Here is a 12,095-nt window from a genome sequence, read left to right on the forward strand (position 1 = left end):
TGTCATCAAGTTAAGGATTGGGCCCAACTGTGATTTTGACGTGTGTTAGGACACCTAGAGACACGGTAGAGTAAAGTGAGTTATTTGCTGCTATTTTTCTCTATGTGCCGCGTATGTATTCCTGTAATTTGATTCCCTTTTTCAGCAGTGAAAGTGGTAACTGGGAGGTTTCCCTTGGTTATAAATTTTACTGTTGTGTTGTGGTAAAGTGTGAATTATTGGTGGATAATTTACTGAGGGAAGTCATTTACAAGTTTTGCCGTGAGTGGCAAGGATGTAGTGTGTTGTACTGTGATGTACTGTGTTGTACCGTGTGTAAACCGTAGACAAGTTTGTCCTTGGTGGAAGGCGTTGTGTACTGTGAAGGATTCCGTGAGAATTAAAGTCAGTTAACGTCACCGGGGGTCACGATTTACTTAACGAGGTCACTTGTTCGTTGAACATTGTTGTGATTAACGTAGGGACGTGTAAAGGCAACAGTCACAGTGAAGTTCACGCAGTGGAGGAATTGTCAAGTGAAGACTAACGTAGTGTTAACGATTTAACGAGTTGTCGTTAATTGATTGATTAACGTAAGGGGTTGACGGTCTGTTATGATCGGAGTCAATTGCGCTGCAATTAAGCTGCTGTAATTCGTTGGACTGATCAGATCTGTCTGCGGACAGAGTGATTAAGCACTCGTAGCTAATTAAAGATAATTAGTAACCGCCACTTAGTGAATTCACCAGGTGTTGATGTTGTTGTTTACACGGAGTGTTGTAACCTTGTGTGTGGTACAGTAGTCTACCCTCGTTAAGGTAATCTTGTCGTAAGACCGGAAGTGAACTGTCAGTTGAGAGACAGTAGGCTTTGTCAATACTCGTCTGAATTAATAGGCTGTTGTATTCAGTAATAATTGGGAATTACTCACCGAATGCTTGACTTTCAAGTTGATGTAATTAATTGATTTACGAGTTATTGCTGCCATTTAAATGTCGTTGAGACACGTGTGTATTAACGTAATTGTTTAAATTCAATTAGAGTAACTTTTGTTGTTGATTGTCCTGAGAGACAAGTGTTAACGTAAGATTTTTATAAGGGGTTATCATTCTTGGATTAACCGCCTTGTTACTTGGTACCTCGTTGTGGGCAGCGAGCGCCAGTCAAGTTTTGTGATTATAGTATTGGTCACCGTGAAGCCGTGACAATATTGATTGCAAGCTTGCGTCACCAGTGGGCACCACTGTGTTCAGTTAGTGTCATTGTTCAGTCAGCGACAACGGGATAAGGATACCGTGGGTCCATCAGGCTGTTGATTAGCTGTTCGTTAATGTGCCACTGGAGTGACAGCAAAGTAACGTAAATTCACTGTGTAGTAGTTTTAGTTTATTTTGTGAATAAATTGTTTTGTTATAGAAAACGGTCGTTTACGTCAAACCTTTCAATATTACTGCCCCACATTTCATGTTCTGGAACGCTTTGCCTGCTTATGTTCATATTAAGTCTGTATCTAAAGCTCGAGTCCATTGCACAGCACCACACTTCTATAAATAAGAAGTGAGAATCCGTCGGCTACCCTTTATTAGTTGTTAACTAGGAGGAGCCAGCGACCTAAGTGACAGGTGTTACCCGTGTGGTTTCGCCTGGCGGTTTGCTCCCGCGGTCCTATGATCTTAGGCTTTAAGATTAAATATCTGCCACTGGCAGCTCTTGCTGTTTAAGGTCTGCCTCTCTTGCGAGGTAGTTACGATTAACGTAACATCAATAGGACTTAATTCTTTTGATAATTGTCAAAGAAAAAAAATCTCACAATAGTCTATCAGAGACCGTATATATGCTAAGTACATAATTTTTGCTATTCTAATATTAACACCGTACTTAGGGCTGTACCACACTACAGTTCTGAGAGCCTTGAGTCTGTCTCTACATTGTTGATGTAACTTATTGACTGCAGTTGAGGTACAAGGGACAGAGACACCAAGGTATTTGAAAGAAGAGACATAGTCTAATGGTATGTTATCTATCTTGGTTATTATTTATCCTTGGCTGTCCAGGGTTACCATTGGTTATCTATATTATACTTGGTTATCCTTATTTATCTATGGTTAACATTCTTATCCTTAGTATTCATTACTTAACCTTGGTTTTCCTTAGTGATCTTTAGTTATCATTTGGTGATCTTTAGTTATCGTGGATTATCGTTACTTATCATGGGTTATCTATAGTTATTATGGGTTATCCTTAGTTACCATGGGTTATCTATAGTTATCATGGGTTATCCTTAGTTACCATGGGTTATCTATAGTTATCATGGGTTATCCTTAGTTATCATGGGTTATCTATAGTTATGCTTGGTTATTATTAATTATCCTTGGTTACCAAGAGGCCCTGACGGCTGAGTGGGACAGCGCTCGAGAATCGTAGTCCTAAGATTCCGGGTTCGATCACCGGCGGAGGCGGAAACAATAGGGCAGAGTTTCTTTCACCCTGATGTTCCTGTTCACCTAACAGCAAATAGGTACCCGGAAGTATAACAGCTGCTACAGGCAGCGGTGGGTACGCTGAGCCATGAAATCAACTCAACATAACTATCATTGTCATTGGTTTCCCTTAGTTATCTTTGGTAACCCTTAGTTATCTTTGGTTATCATGTTATCCTTAGTTATCATTAAGTATCATTGGTTATTCTTAGTTATCGTTGGGTAGCCTTGGTAATCTAGCACATTACAATGCTGTAATGTGCTATATATGAATACGTTAGGCTTATATAGATTGTCCCCTCCCCCCCCTTACCAAGGTCGAATTACTGACCCCGCCCAGGATGCAACCCCACAACACGCTGACTAACTCCTGAGTACCTACTCACTGCTAGGTGAACAGAGGCATTAGGTGATAGGACATGCGCCCAATCATTTCTGTCCCGCCCGGGAATCGAACCCGTAATTCTCGATTGGTTATCCCTGGGTTATCATTGGTTATCCCATAGTTACCTTTGGCTATCATAAAGGAGCTCAAAGAGTAATTTATTTCAGTGTTTATTGCCAAATATTAACATAAGCAACAATATCACATTCTCAGATCACTCAAACACAGCCGGTGTCGCTACCATATAAACTCTCATATAAATATTACAGTTACTGGGGCCTCGTAGCCTGGTGGATAGCGCGCAGGATTCGTAATTCTGTGGCGCGGCTTCGATTCCCGCACGAGGCAGAAACAAATGGGCAAAGTTTCTTTCACCCTGAATGCCCCTGTTACCTAGCAGTAAATAGGTACCTGGGAGTTAGTCAACTGTCACGGGCTGCTTCCTGGGGGTGGAGGCCTGGTCTAGGACCGGGCCGCGGGGACACTAAAAAAAAGCCCCGAAACCATCTCAAGATAACTTCATCTCAAGATAACTGTAGCGCAAGATTTGTACAATAACAATAAATCCAATAAACAGTTGTTTAATTAACTCCAGTCTGTGAACAAACTGTTCCAATGTTTGGATCAGGTACAAGGGTGTACATTTAGTTTAATTCAGTACATTATTGAACAATAGTGAACAGTGTAACACCTGATAACATTATAGTGTACAACAGTACACAACATGCTACAGCTGCACATTACCGTATACAATAGTACAGGATAAAAATACAATATAATAAATACATTTCACTGTAATTATTTACTAATCACACGTAGTTTAGCCATGGAGTCAGTTCAGCCACCACAGATGGTCAGCCACCAGCCATCACAGATGGTCAGCCACCAGCCATCACAGATGGTCAGCCACCAGCCACCACAGATGGTCAGCCACCAGCCATCACAGATGGTCAGCCACCAGCCATCACAGATGGTCAGCCACCAGCCATCACAGATGGTCAGCCACCACCCATCACAGATGGTCAGCCACCACCCATCACAGATGGTCAGCCACCAGCCATCACAGATGGTCAGCCACCACCCATCACAGATGGTCAGCCACCAGCCATCACAGATGGTCAGCCACCAGCCATCACAGATGGTCAGCCACCACCCATCACAGATGGTCAGCCACCAGCCATCACAGATGGTCAGCCACCAGCCACCACAGATGGTCAGCCACCAGCCACCACAGATGGTCAGCCACCAGCCACCACAGATGGTCAGCCACCAGCCACCACAGATGGTCAGCCACCACAGATGGTCAGCCAGTACTCAGCTAAGTTTTGTGAGTCATGAAACAACCAAGAGTTTACTGGTGGTTCAGTCACTAGACAACATGAAGGTGGATGGTTCAGTCACTAGACAACATGAAGGTGGATGGTTCAGTCACTAGACAACATGAAGGTGGGTGGTTCAGTCACTAGACAACATGAAGGTGGGTGGTTCAGTCACTAGACAACATGAAGGTGGATGGTTCAGTCACTAGACAACATGAAGGTGGATGGTTCAGTCACTAGACAACATGAAGGTGGGTGGTTCAGTCACTAGACAACATGAAGGTGGGTGGTTCAGTCACTAGACAACATGAAGGTGGGTGGTTCAGTCACTAGACAACATGAAGGTGGATGGTTCAGTCACTAGACAACATGAAGGTGGGTGGTTCAGTCACTAGACAACATGAAGGTGGGTGGTTCAGTCACTAGACAACATGAAGGTGGGTGGTTCAGTCACTAGACAACATGAAGGTGGGTGGTTCAGTCACTAGACAACATGAAGGTGGGTGGTTCAGTCACTAGACAACATGAAGGTGGGTGGTTCAGTCACTAGACAACATGAAGGTGGGTGAGTCAGTCACTAGACAACATGAAGGTGGGTGAGTCAGTCACTAGACAACATGAAGGTGGGTGGTTCAGTCACTAGACAACATGAAGGTGGGTGGTTCAGTCACTAGACAACATGAAGGTGGGTGGTTCAGTCACTAGACAACATGAAGGTGGGTGGTTCAGTCACTAGACAACATGGAGGTGGGTGGTTCAGTCACTAGACAACATGAAGGTGGGTGGTTCAGTCACTAGACAACATGAAGGTGGGTGGTTCAGTCACTAGACAACATGAAGGTGGGTGGTTCAGTCACTAGACAACGTGAAGGTGGGTGGTTCAGTCACTAGACAACGTGAAGGTGGGTGGTTCAGTCACTAGACAACGTGAAGGTGGGTGGTTCAGTCACTAGACAACGTGAAGGTGGGTGGTTCAGTCACTAGACAACATGAAGGTGGGTGGTTCAGTCACTAGACAACGTGAAGGTGGGTGGTTCAGTCACTAGACAACATGAAGGTGGGTGGTTCAGTCACTAGACAACATGAAGGTGGGTGGTTCAGTCACTAGACAACATGAAGGTGGGCGGTTCAGTCACTAGACACCATGAAGGTGGGTGGTTCAGTCACTAGACAACATGAAGGTGGGGGGTTCAGTCACTAGACACCATGAAGGTGGGCGGTTCAGTCACTAGACACCATGAAGGTGGGTGGTTCAGTCACTAGACACCATGAAGGTGGGTGGTTCAGTCACTAGACAACATGAAGGTGGGTGAGTCAGTCACTAGACAACATGAAGGTGGGTGGTTCAGTCACTAGACAACATGAAGGTGGGTGGGTCAGTCACTAGACACCATGAAGGTGGGTGGTTCAGTCACTAGACAACATGAAGGTGGGTGGGTCAGTCACTAGACACCATGAAGGTGGGTGGTTCAGTCACTAGACAACATGAAGGTGGGTGGTTCAGTCACTAGACAACATGAAGGTGGGTGAGTCAGTCACTAGACACCATGAAGGTGGGTGGTTCAGTCACTAGACAACATGAAGGTGGGCGGTTCAGTCACTAGACACCATGAAGGTGGGTGGTTCAGTCACTAGACAACATGAAGGTGGGCGGTTCAGTCACTAGACACCATGAAGGTGGGCGGTTCAGTCACTAGACACCATGAAGGTGGGTGGTTCAGTCACTAGACACCATGAAGGTGGGTGGTTCAGTCACTAGACAACATGAAGGTGGGTGAGTCAGTCACTAGACAACATGAAGGTGGGTGGTTCAGTCACTAGACACCATGAAGGTGGGTGGTTCAGTCACTAGACACCATGAAGGTGGGTGGTTCAGTCACTAGACAACATGAAGGTGGGCGGTTCAGTCACTAGACACCATGAAGGTGGGCGGGTCAGTCACTAGACAACGTGAGTGAATGTGAGGTGGCGGTGTGGTACTCATTCTCAACATAGACGCCAGTGGTCCCAAGCTCGACTACCACTGAGGAGCAGTCAGTGTTCCGTCAGATTACCTGCCAACTACACCGTTTCACACACTAGTTCGGACACTAACATACTAGGGTGACCAGCCTTATCAGCCTTTGACGGAACACGCTGCTAAATGACAGTTCAACATTTGAGGTTGTCAACTTCTCTTAGATGTCTTTGCCGTAAATGATACAATTATCAGAGTTCAACAACAAACCACAAGTCTGGATAAGTTTTGAGAATGTGACAATTGGAAATGGACTCATCATAAAACCATATACAACAGATAACAAGATAATACCACATTATATTATCCATTATTACTGGTAATGGGTATTACTCATTACCATTTATGGTAACTTATGTACACGCACAAACCAGCGTATGTTCATCGTTAATATACCTGTCCATACCTGTAAATTTGTACAATCTCTCACAATCACCATCATTTTGCTTCTACATCAATTACTGCACTTAAACCTATTTGTTACAATGTCACTATAGTACAGTGAAGTGTCAAGTGATATAACATAGCGTCACGCCCTCTATGAACCGCCAGTTTCAGCGATTTCGAACTGTTATGTGGAAAGGTTTATTAACAGAGGACTATCATATTCATCCCGGCTTTGTACGAGGCAATAATGGCTTCGTAATACCCAGGGAAATGACGGAGATGTACTGTCCTGCCTCGAACCCGGGTCTGGGTAGTATAGTGAGTTGACACCCACGCACGCCTGCTCCTGCTGGGGGCCCCCAGAAGGACCAGGCAACTAACCAATAGGGTGGTCAGGACAGTCACACTCCGGGCCGCCCACGCCAGCCTCACACGCCTCCTTACAGAAGTCTATGAAGGGGTCGAGTGTGGTGGTGGTGGTGGTCGGGGGAGGGGCGGTCTCCTTCCCACTGGCGGCACTTTCCTTCGTGTTGGGGACACTTTCCTTTGTTCCGGGGGTGATTTTCCTCCTGGTGACGGTAGTTTCCTTCCTGCTGGTAGCAGTTAGGCTACTTCTCACGGTGCTGGTGATGGTCTGATCACTTTCCCTCCATTTGGTGGCAGTCATGTCACTTTCCCTCCTGCCAGGGGTACTTTCTTTCTTAGAAACGTAGTCTCCAGGAGAGGTAGGCCGAGGAGGAGCAGGCTGAGGGAGGGCAGACCCACTCTGGTCACTGGGCAGACGCCGGCTGCTGGCAGCAACAATCAAGCAGGTCATCACCAATGCTTGAATCACCTTCACCAACATCTCCCTGGAACCCAGCAAAACGGGTGTTAGCATCGCTGTGAGTGATACATTAACACACACACCAGACATTGTTAACATTAACACACACACCAGACATTGTTAACATTAACACACACACCAGACATTGTTAACATTAACACACACACCAGACATTGTTAACATTAACACACACACCAGACATTGTTAACATTAACACACACACTAGACATTGTTAACATTAACACACACACCAGACATTGTTAACATTAACACACACACCAGACATTGTTAACATTAACACACACACCAGACATTGTTAACATTAACACACACACCAGACATTGTTAACATTAACACACACACCAGACATTGTTAACATTAACACACACACCAGACATTGTTAACATTAACACACACACTAGACATTGTTAACATTAACACACACACCAGACATTGTTAACATTAACACACACACCAGACATTGTTAACATTAACACACACACTAGACATTGTTAACATTAACACACACACCAGACATTGTTAACATTAACACACACACCAGACATTGTTAACATTAACACACACACTAGACATTGTTAACATTAACACACACACCAGACATTGTTAACATTAACACACACACCAGACATTGTTAACATTAACACACACACCAGACATTGTTAACATTAACACACACACCAGACATTGTTAACATTAACACACACACCAGACATTGTTAACATTAACACACACACCAGACATTGTTAACATTAACACACACACCAGACATTGTTAACATTAACACACACACCAGACATTGTTAACATTAACACACACACCAGACATTGTTAACATTAACACACACACCAGACATTGTTAACATTAACACACACACCAGACATTGTTAACATTAACACACACACCAGACATTGTTAACATTAACACACACACCAGACATTGTTAACATTAACACACACACCACACATTGTTAACATTAACACACACACCAGACATTGTTAACATTAACACACACACCAGACATTGTTAACATTAACACACACACCAGACATTGTTAACATTAACACACACACCAGACATTGTTAACATTAACACACACACTAGACATTGTTAACATTAACACACACACCAGACATTGTTAACATTAACACACACACCAGACATTGTTAACATTAACACACACACTAGACATTGTTAACATTAACACACACACCAGACATTGTTAACATTAACACACACACCAGACATTGTTAACATTAACACACACACTAGACATTGTTAACATTAACACACACACCAGACATTGTTAACATTAACACACACACCAGACATTGTTAACATTAACACACACACCAGACATTGTTAACATTAACACACACACCAGACATTGTTAACATTAACACACACACCAGACATTGTTAACATTAACACACACACCAGACATTGTTAACATTAACACACACACCAGACATTGTTAACATTAACACACACACCAGACATTGTTAACATTAACACACACACCAGACATTGTTAACATTAACACACACACCAGACATTGTTAACATTAACACACACACTAGACATTGTTAACATTAACACACACACCAGACATTGTTAACATTAACACACACACTAGACATTGTTAACATTAACACACACACTAGACATTGTTAACATTAACACACACACCAGACATTGTTAACATTAACACACACACCAGACATTGTTAACATTAACACACACACCAGACATTGTTAACATTAACACACACACCAGACATTGTTAACATTAACACACACACCAGACATTGTTAACATTAACACACACACTAGACATTGTTAACATTAACACACACACCAGACATTGTTAACATTAACACACACACTAGACATTGTTAACATTAACACACACACTAGACATTGTTAACATTAACACACACACCAGACATTGTTAACATTAACACACACACCAGACATTGTTAACATTAACACACACACCAGACATTGTTAACATTAACACACACACCAGACATTGTTAACATTAACACACACACCAGACATTGTTAACATTAACACACACACCAGACATTGTTAACATTAACACACATTTATATCCAGCTTTGGACCCATAATAGTTAGATATATAACTAAAGAACTTTGTCACAGATTTGTTGCAGCTCACCTGTCATGACTGTTGCAGCTCACCTGTCATGACTGTCATAGCTCACCTGTCATGACTGTCATAGCTCACCTGTCATGACTGTTGCAGCTCACCTGTCATGACTGTTGCAGCTCACCTGTCATGACTGTTGCAGCTCACCTGTCATGACTGTCATAGCTCACCTGTCATGACTGTCATAGCTCACCTGTCATGACTGTCATAGCTCACCTGTCATGACTGTTGCAGCTCACCTGTCATGACTGTTGCAGCTCACCTGTCATGACTGTTGCAGCTCATCTGTCATGACTGTCATAGCTCACCTGTCATGACTGTCATAGCTCACCTGTCATGACTGTTGCAGCTCACCTGTCATGACTGTCATAGCTCACCTGTCATGACTGTCATAGCTCACCTGTCATGACTGTTGCAGCTCACCTGTCATGACTGTCATAGCTCACCTGTCATGACTGTCATAGCTCACCTGTCATGACTGTCATAGCTCACCTGTCATGACTGTCATAGCTCACCTGTCATGACTGTCATAGCTCACCTGTCATGACTGTCATAGCTCACCTGTCATGACTGTCATAGCTCACCTGTCATGACTGTTGCAGCTCACCTGTCATGACTGTCATAGCTCACCTGTCATGACTGTCATAGCTCACCTGTCATGACTGTCATAGCTCACCTGTCATGACTGTTGCAGCTCACCTGTCTTGACTGTCATAGCTCACCTGTCATGACTGTTGCAGCTCACCTGTCATGACTGTCATAGCTCACCTGTCATGACTGTTGCAGCTCACCTGTCATGACTGTCATAGCTCACCTGTCATGACTGTTGCAGCTCACCTGTCATGACTGTTGCAGCTCACCTGTCATGACTGTTGCAGCTCACCTGTCATGACTGTTGCAGCTCACCTGTCATGACTGTTGCAGCTCACCTGTCATGACTGTTGCAGCTCACCTGTCATGACTGTTGCAGCTCACCTGTCATGACTGTTGCAGCTCACCTGTCATGACTGTTGCAGCTCATCTGTCATGACTGTTGCAGCTCACCTGTCATGACTGTTGCAGCTCACCTGTCATGACTGTTGCAGCTCATCTGTCATGACTGTTGCAGCTCACCTGTCATGACTGTTGCAGCTCACCTGTCATGACTGTTGCAGCTCATCTGTCATGACTGTTGCAGCTCACCTGTCATGACTGTTGCAGCTCACCTGTCATGACTGTTGCAGCTCACCTGTCATGACTGTTGCAGCTCATCTGTCATGACTGTTGCAGCTCACCTGTCATGACTGTTGCAGCTCACCTGTCATGACTGTTGCAGCTCACCTGTCATAACTGTTGCAGCTCACCTGTCATGACTGTTGCAGCTCACCTGTCATGACTGTTGCAGCTCACCTGTCATGACTGTTGCAGCTCACCTGTCATGACTGTTGCAGCTCACCTGTCATGACTGTTGCAGCTCACCTGTCATGACTGTTGCAGCTCATCTGTCATGACTGTTGCAGCTCACCTGTCATGACTGTTGCAGCTCATCTGTCATGACTGTTGCAGCTCACCTGTCATGACTGTTGCAGCTCATCTGTCTTGACTGTCATAGCTCACCTGTCATGACTGTTGCAGCTCACCTGTCATGACTGTTGCAGCTCACCTGTCATGACTGTTGCAGCTCACCTGTCATGACTGTTGCAGCTCACCTGTCATGACTGTTGCAGCTCACCTGTCATGACTGTTGCAGCTCACCTGTCATGACTGTTGCAGCTCACCTGTCATGACTGTTGCAGCTCATCTGTCATGACTGTTGCAGCTCACCTGTCATGACTGTTGCAGCTCATCTGTCATGACTGTTGCAGCTCACCTGTCATGACTGTTGCAGCTCATCTGTCTTGACTGTCATAGCTCACCTGTCATGACTGTTGCAGCTCACCTGTCATGACTGTTGCAGATCATCTGTCATGACTGTTGCAGCTCACCTGTCATGACTGTTGCAGCTCACCTGTCATGACTGTTGCAGCTCATCTGTCTTGACTGTCATAGCTCACCTGTCATGACTGTTGCAGCTCACCTGTCATGACTGTTGCAGGTCACCTGTCATGACTGTTGCAGCTCACGTGTCATGACTGTTGCAGCTCACCTGTCATGACTGTTGCAGCTCACCTGTCATGACTGTTGCAGCTCACCTGTCATGACTGTTGCAGCTCACCTGTCATGACTGTTGCAGCTCACCTGTCATGACTGTTGCAGCTCATCTGTCATGACTGTCATAGCTCACCTGTCATGACTGTCATAGCTCACCTGTCATGACTGTCATAGCTCACTTGTCATGACTGTCATAGCTCACCTGTCATGACTGTCATAGCTCACCTGTCATGACTGTCATAGCTCACCTGTCATGACTGTCATAGCTCACCTGTCGTGACTGTCATAGCTCACCTGTCGTGACTGTCATAGCTCACCTGTCATGACTGTCATAGCTCACCTGTCATGACTGTCATAGCTCACCTGTCATGACTGTCATAGC

General features: G+C 44.6%; 1 long non-coding RNA gene across 1 annotated transcript in view; it reads right to left on the reverse strand.

The window, feature by feature from the left end:
- Nucleotides 1–3,622: 3,622 nt before the first annotated feature.
- The window catches only part of LOC123749245 (uncharacterized), a 9,794-nt gene continuing 1,321 nt past the window's right edge, over nt 3,623–12,095 (reverse strand). The window contains exon 2 of the long non-coding RNA XR_006771870.2: nt 3,623–7,418. This is a non-coding gene — a long non-coding RNA (uncharacterized lncRNA). The remainder of the gene's footprint in view (nt 7,419–12,095) is intronic.

This window comes from Procambarus clarkii, chromosome 54, assembly GCF_040958095.1.
Source record: "Procambarus clarkii isolate CNS0578487 chromosome 54, FALCON_Pclarkii_2.0, whole genome shotgun sequence".
Classification (NCBI taxonomy): domain Eukaryota; kingdom Metazoa; phylum Arthropoda; class Malacostraca; order Decapoda; family Cambaridae; genus Procambarus; species Procambarus clarkii.